This window comes from Camellia sinensis, chromosome 1, assembly GCF_055761805.1.
Source record: "Camellia sinensis isolate YWXY chromosome 1, ASM5576180v1, whole genome shotgun sequence".
Lineage (NCBI taxonomy): Eukaryota > Viridiplantae > Streptophyta > Magnoliopsida > Ericales > Theaceae > Camellia > Camellia sinensis.
In genome coordinates this window covers 90,171,033-90,178,705 of record NC_138961.1, presented here as the reverse complement: position 1 = coordinate 90,178,705, position 7,673 = coordinate 90,171,033, and the positions used below count along the sequence as shown (strand labels likewise).

Genomic DNA, 7,673 nt, shown 5'->3' with positions numbered 1-7,673 from the left:
GTATCAGTTTGTGTGATAATAAAAAATAAATTAAATATGTTTTTATTTTTTTGGATAAGTGGCACCACAATATTGGGTTTTGGCACCCTGAAATTTTTTGGGTATACCGTTCATGACACACATGGCAAGCCGTAAAAAATGACTTATTTTTAACGATTGGCTTACGTGTGTTGTATATAACTGATGTATTAGTGGCATGCCATATGTATGTCGTAGAAAGTTTTATTATTTACGACTAAAATTGCAAGCCGTAAAAAAATTATCATTTTTACCATTAATGACATGTGCAATAGACACGCCGTGGTTAGGTTATTATTTACGACATGCAAAAAAAGAAAATCGTAAAAATGAGAAATTACGGTTTGCATTCATTGTATGTCGTTAATGTGGTGCCGTAAAAAGTCAATTTTGTTATAGTGCAAATTGTTTTGTTTCTTCAAAGGAGCTTTGTTTTTGTTTCTGTTTTTTTTTTTTTTAATTTTTTTTATCTTCTCTTAAAAAAAAAAAAACCTACCTCCTTTCTTTTTCAAGGAAATTCCCTATTTTCTCAAAAACTAACCCTGTCTCAAAAACTAACCACTTCTCCTCTTCATTAGAATGAAGAGAATATATAGGAAAAATAAAGATCCTCTTCCAATGTTTTTGTCTCCCATTTTCTTCAAAGAAAAATCAAAGATACTCTTCCAATATTTTTGTTTCCCATTTTCTTCTTTTGAAAACAAATCCAAAATAAATCAAAATATGTCCAAGATTTCTTCAGCAACGAAAGAATGTCTCCATCTTTTTTTTTTTTGGGTTGAAAATCAAAAATAATTTCCTCAACAATAAAATGGATTTTCGGATGGAAAAATATCTAAAAAATAGAATAGGTGGACAAAATAAATTGTAGAACGGGTCTAAAATAATTAGGCTAAGACGGGTATCAGGTTGGAATTAAAGCTCGAATTTGACTTTTTTGTCGAGAAATTCGTAATATAGCATATTCCAATTTTTATCATCGGGTATTCGAAAGAAAGCGCCCAAGTCTTAAGACCGGTCAAAATGGAGTGTCTACAGTTGCCTCATCTTTGACAAAACTCAATACATCATTTAACAACGTGAGTGAATGTTAAAGCCCGAAGATAACCCTTTTGACAAGGTTGTAAGACTTGGGCAAACAAACAAGAAGCAAATGAAATTGGTTGAACTCGAAGATTTCCTACGTATCCCTTTACAAGGAATCAAACTAGTGTAGTTCAGAGGCAAGATACAAATAGTATGATCAAAATGCAATTGAAAGTTGGACTTACACGTTTCACGTAGCCATTTGTTTTGAGAATTCATGATTCGCGCAATGTAATGCAATGGATGATAAAGATGTGAAGATGATAGTATGCTAGGCAAGCCGTTTGCAAATGATCTGAAACATACTAAAGTGCAATGCAAACAAACGTGTTTCATATGAGTAAAAGAAAGCCTAACTGTAGACACCCCATTTTTGATCGCCCTTAAGACTTGGGCGCTTCATTCCGAACACTCGATTATGAAATATTATACTATGTAATCGTTCGAATCTTCATCAAAAGAGTTCAGTTTTGAGCTTTAAACCCAAAGCTTGCACCTCATTTGGACCAAAACCTATTTTTCTAGCTTGACCACTCAAAAAGTAGCAAGGCCAACAAATGACTAGCAGGCCACATCCATATGGCTGGCCGGCCATCCTCTTGGTCGGCCAGCCATGTTTACTGAGAGTAGTCGACCGGCCATGTTTACCGAGAGCAGATATTTTGCAACAGCCAGTTGCACCCATGCACGAGGTTTGGACCAGCTGCCTCTTTTGAAAAAATTTCCATTGAAGGCGATTTAAAGTCTACAAAAACAACACATTCCCTCTGAATTTTGGGTTAGAGAATTGTTTGACAAGCCTAGAGTTCCCTCAAAGCTTTCCTCTCTCTAGAATATAGATACAATACACATACACCACTAAAGCTCAAACTTGAAGCTTTTTGCTGAACCTTTAAACACAATTTCAGATACTTAAGTGTTTAGATTGTGGTTTGCGAACTAAGAAGATCATTATCTCTTCCAAGAGGTGAACTTTGAACTTTTTACCACCTTCTCTCTCTCTCTCTCTCTCTCTCTTTCTTGTCTTTAATATTGATTTTCAGAGTATTTTAGGCTTTAAAATGTGATTTAAACCTTGTTGGAGGAGGAAGGGTTAGCCACCCTTCCATTGGCTTGTTCTCTAGTGTTGCTCTCTTGTTGTTCCTCATGTTTTTGCTTCTTTTCTTTCATTTCAGCAATATTTTAGGTAGTTCTTGATTAAGTGCTCATTTGGTATACACTAAAAAAGTGCACTTTTTTTTTTTTTTTTTTATAGCGATTCCAGTTTTGACTCGTTATTTGTTGTATTCCGGACTTGGGTTTGTGGGGTTTTGAATGGTTATTCATATCTTATTTCCCATGTCACCTCGCTATTTTGGTTATTGAGTTGTAGTTGTGTGTTTGGAACAGGTTGGTTACTTGTTTTTCCAAACCTTGTTGCCCAAATTTTTATTTCTCTGCTCGAGCGACCATTCTTGTGCTCGAGCGGGCTATGTAAATTTTGGTCCTCCACTCGAGTGGCTTTTCTTGTGCTTGAGCGGGAGTTGCAAACTCTCAGTACCTTGCATGTCTGCAAAGATACAAATGGGGTGTTCTTCACGCTTGAGCAGCGTTTCTTACGCTCCAGCAAATTTTCTTGAGCTCAAGCGGTTTGTCTGTTGTTTGCAAAAGTTTTGGAGATGTGTGTTGTGCGCTCGAGTAGAACAACATTTTATGTTTGACGGTCAAGTGTCAACTTCTTAGCTTGAGCAGACTGCGCATATATCAGATCGCGAAAATAACTTTTTCCATCACTTTTTCATATCTTTTCATCCTAAACCCTAAAGTCGAGAGCATCTCTCTCTAAAACTCACCTTCTCTATACTTTTCCACCTAGATCTAGTGATCTATCCACCCCACTTCCTTTGATAAAAAGGTTGAGCTTCTCAAGATCTTTATTTTGATCCAAACGAACTTGGATTTCGGCGTCTTTGGAGTTTCAACCTTTCTTTACTTGGTTTTCTCTTCTTGAGGTAGGTATTTTCTACACTTTGTTATGATTTTTAATTTAGTTATTGTGGTTGTGTAACAATGGTGGGTTTTGGGAGCATTTTGGACAAACCTAGGGTTCAGGTGTAAATGGAAAAGAGGGGCTTTTGGTGGAAATGAAATAAAGGAACATGGGGTTTGAAAATAAAGTCGTGTTGTGTAAGAATGGTTGATTTTGGTACAAGGATTGATATTTTGAAAAGGGGGATTTTTTCCCTAAAATGATTATCCTATTTATTAGGTATAAATAATGGAGATTGGTGTCGTAAACATGGAATTGAGTGAGTGTTGAAAGAGATAGTGGAATTGAGTATGTAATACTTCATACCTTTGGAAATTTTGAATAAATTATCTTCCTCGAGATTGTATATCTGTTTAGAAATATCTGTATTGGGCTATAGGCGGAGGATAGCTTTGATTGTCGTAGAAATTGCATGTGGGTTAGGTGAATTGAAACTAATCTTTTGTTGGTTGTCATTGAATATGACTATGTTCATATACATTGTATATGTATGATTATTTGGGAGGAGAAATGGGATGTACTCCATGTGTGATTATGTGTTTATAGACATTGTATGCGAATATTGTTTGAGAGGAGAAAGGGAATGGATTCCAATGTTTGGGAGGAGAAAGGGAATAGACTCCATTATAATTAAGTTGGCTGGAGTGTCCTGGGTGAAAGTCCTGAAATTTATACATGGGTGTTGATTCCGCAGACGAAATATCCATAAAATGGCAATTGGAAGTGTTTGTGTGTTGATTGTGAAATCGTTGAACCATTGAGTTGTAGTCTCATTTGGGTTATTGGAAAATAATGAAATCTGATCATGTATTGGAATGGATTGAAAGGAAATGAAATGGAATCTGACTTGGTGTTCTATGACTATATAAAATGTGATCGTTTTATTTCTAGCATTGTAAAAGCACATTGCATATATACCTTTGTTAAACCTTATATACTGTGTTAGATTATTCCTGCTGGGCTATGGCTCACCCTATTTGGGAAAAACATTTTCAGGTAATGATGTCTTGCCTCTACCAAGACAATAGCATTGGAGGGACTTTTGGGAAGCAAGAGCTTCTTATTTTGTTTCATTTTTGTATAGCCTAGGGCTAAAATCGTATGAGCTAGTCTCACTTTTGTTGTAACCAAGCTAAGACTTGGAATGGTGTAAGCCTGAAAGGCATCTATTTACGTTAAACTCTTTTGTACTATTAATGTTGTGAAATGAAAGAATATTATACTCTGATTTTGTTGTCATTTATGTAAGCTTGCGGGTTATATTAGTGTGTACTTTTGAGGGTGTTACAACTTGGTATCAGAGCGCACCGGGTTTGAATACTTTGGGTAAGTGGAATGTGGTTAGTAGTACGATGGGTTAGTCTCTCTTGCTAGAGACTTAAGTATGAACGATATGCGTTTATATGATAACGTGCTTATGTGATTATATGAGTATGAGATTTAGTTCCTAAGATGTTGATTGGGTCTACGGGTTTCTGGAAACCTTATTAGAAAAGCACTTGATCACTGCTATTTCTAATTGGAACTCTAGCAATACCGGGGACGGTCATTATCTAGGAAGGAAATTCGTATATCTTTACGTGATTATGTGCTTATATGGAGTGAATTATTTTTATCCAATGTATTAGGACGTGAGTGAGTTAGATTTGGCACATTTGTAAATGTGCTAATATCTTTGTCACCTTCATTAGGATGTCAGGACGTGGTCGTGGCGGTAGGCATGGTAGGCCTAGGAGGCACTAAATGCCTATATCGGATGAAATTTCGGCACAGGAGGAGGGAGTTGGTCAGGCCAACGTGGCCGAGCCAGTCAGTCAACAGGCCATGGGTGCTTAGCTTGCGAAATGGCTTGGGCATTGAGGGTGTCTATGGACATTCTCAGGGCTGAGAAACAAGTCCAGACCCAAGTAGCTGAGGCAACGCCTTCTTTTCTAAAGAGGGAGTTTTTTGATCAAATCCGAATGAATTTTTGGGTGATCCCAAGGAGCCCCCGAAGGCAGATGAGTGGCTAGAATAGACGGTGAAGACTTTTGAGATGCCCGGCATCGAAGATGGGGGTTTAAAAGTGACCTTGGCGTCCTTTTAGTTGAAGGGAGATGCAGATTAGTGGTGGAAATATGCGCGAGGGCGCATTGAAGGGACTTGGGAGGCCTTCGTCGACGCCTTCCAAGAGAAGTTTTTGCCTCCCACAGTTAGGGAGAAATTGAGGGACCAGTTCTCTAAATTGGGGCAGTTGAACACACCAGTGGTTGAGTTTGAGGCCACATTCGCTAGCTTCTCTAGGTTTGCACTTGAGTTGGTGGTGATTGAGGAACGTCGTTGTTTGGAGTTTGAAAAGAGACTGAGGACCGGGCTCATGTTTAGAGTGGCTGGATTTATGATTAGAGACTATGGGTGCCTTGTGGAGGCAAAGGACCATCTCGAGACCATTATGCAGGCTGAGGAGGAGAGAATGAGGGTCTCCAGGAGGAGTCAGGATAGTTAGGGGCACGATAAGAGGCATAGGGGTTCTAACCCCCAATCGACCGACGAAGCTCAGTTGAGGTCCACTTTTCTAGTGTCGAGTTTGGGTTCTGGGAGAGGTGGTCAGGGTGATGTGACTTGTTTCAAATGTGGTCAGTTCGGCCACAAGTCTCCAGCTTGCCTGCAGAGCGGAGGAGGGCAGCGAACAGCTTCGTCTTCGGCTCGTTCTTAGGGCTAAAGTCAGGGTAGAGGACAGCTGCCCACTTATTATCAGTGTGGGCAAGCCGGGCACCTGAAGAGATTTTTCCCCCAGTTGGGTAGCACATCTGGTGTCTCTGGTTCAAGTAGACTTACAGTCACCAGCCAGCACAGTTAGCACAGGCCTCGAGAGCCAATCATGGAGCCTCTTCGGCTCAATCCATGCAGCAGACTTATGCTTTGAGAGGTGAGCAGGTAGATCAAAGGCCAACAGGGTATGTGTATGTTGTTACCATGCCAGATCTTGTATCGGCTCCATCTGTAGTGAGAGGTACCTTTTTGTTTTGCAATTTAGTTGCTAATGTGTTGATTGATACGTGTGAATCCCATTCTTTTATCTCATATACATTTGCATCCGTTTTGGGATTGGTGTTGGCACAGTTAGCATCTCCTATTTGTGTAGATTCACCTATTAGTGGTGAGGCCATCTTGAAATACGGGTGTCGGGGTTGTGACATAGAGGTTGCCAGGCATCGACTTCCATTTGCATTTGTATTGCTTGACATGTCTAGTTTTGATGTTATTTTGGGTATGGACTGGTTATCATCATCCCAGGCTATTATAGATTGCTATTGTCAGAGGGTTACTGTATGTACCTTGAGCGGTGACTGCTTTTATTTCTTGGGGGACCGGATGGATAGAGTCTTATCACCGGTATATGATCCGTGTGGGCGGAGTGAACTTAGTTGTCTCCTTGCTAGCTTTTTGAGTAGTGAGTGTGATGAAGGCCAGGTTGAGTTGCCATGGGTGGTTTGTGAATACCCCAATGTCTTTCCTGAGGACCTTACTAGTCTACCACCTCATCGGGAGATCAAGTTCTCTATTGACTTAGTGTCTGGCACGGCATCAATGTCTATGGCACTGTATCAGTTTGCACCTGCTGAGTTGAGTGAGTTAAAGATTCAACTCTAGGAGTTGTTAGATAAGGGTTTTATGCACCCAAGTACTTCACCATAGGGAGCACCGACTCTCTTTGCTAAAAAGAAAGACAAAGCGTTGCGACTTTGTATTGATTACCAAAATTTGAACCGGGTAACTGTTAAGAATAAGTACCCAATGCCTCGTATAGATGATCTTTTTGATCAATTGAAGGCATCTTGTTATTTTTCTAAGATAGACCTGAGGTCGGGTTATCATCAGTTGAGGGTAAGGGAGGGGGATATCCTGAAGATGGCATTTCATACGCGGTACTAGTGATGCCTTTTGGGCTGACCAATACACCGACCGTGTTTATGGACTTGATGAACCGGATCTTCTGTGAGTTCCTAGACCGTTTTGTGGTCGTCTTTGTGGACGACATCTTGATTTATTCACCCTCCGAGGAGGAACAAGAGGAACACTTGTGAGTAGTGCCTGAATTGCTTAGTGCCCATAAGCTATATGCTAAGTTTGGGAAGTGTGAATTCTAGATGAGAGAAGTTAAGTTCTTAAAGCCATGTGGTATCCGGAGAATGGGTGACTGTAGATTCATTCAAGATAGAGGCAGTACAAGATTGGGTACAACCTAAGAATGCGTTTGAGATCCACAGCTTTCTGGGGTTGGCCGGGTATTATCGGAGGTTTGTGAAGGATTTCTCTAGACTAGCTTCACCTTTAATTAGACTAACGAGGAAGAGAGTCAAATTTGTGTGGGATGAGACTTGTGAGAAGTCATTCTAGGAACTTAAAGTTAGACTGACCACTACTCTAGTTTTGATTATTCAAGAGAGGGGTTTGGGTCATTCAGTGTACTATGACGCCTTATGGGAAGGTTTGGGTTGTGTTTTGATGCAAGAGGGAAAAGTAGTAGCCTATGGCTCGTGACAGTTGAAAACACACG

General features: G+C 39.9%; 1 long non-coding RNA gene across 1 annotated transcript in view; it reads right to left on the bottom strand.

Moving 5' to 3' along the window:
• The window catches only part of LOC145789846 (uncharacterized), a 282,088-nt gene that overhangs the window by 30,690 nt on the left and 243,725 nt on the right, over positions 1–7,673 (bottom strand). The window lies entirely within an intron of this gene.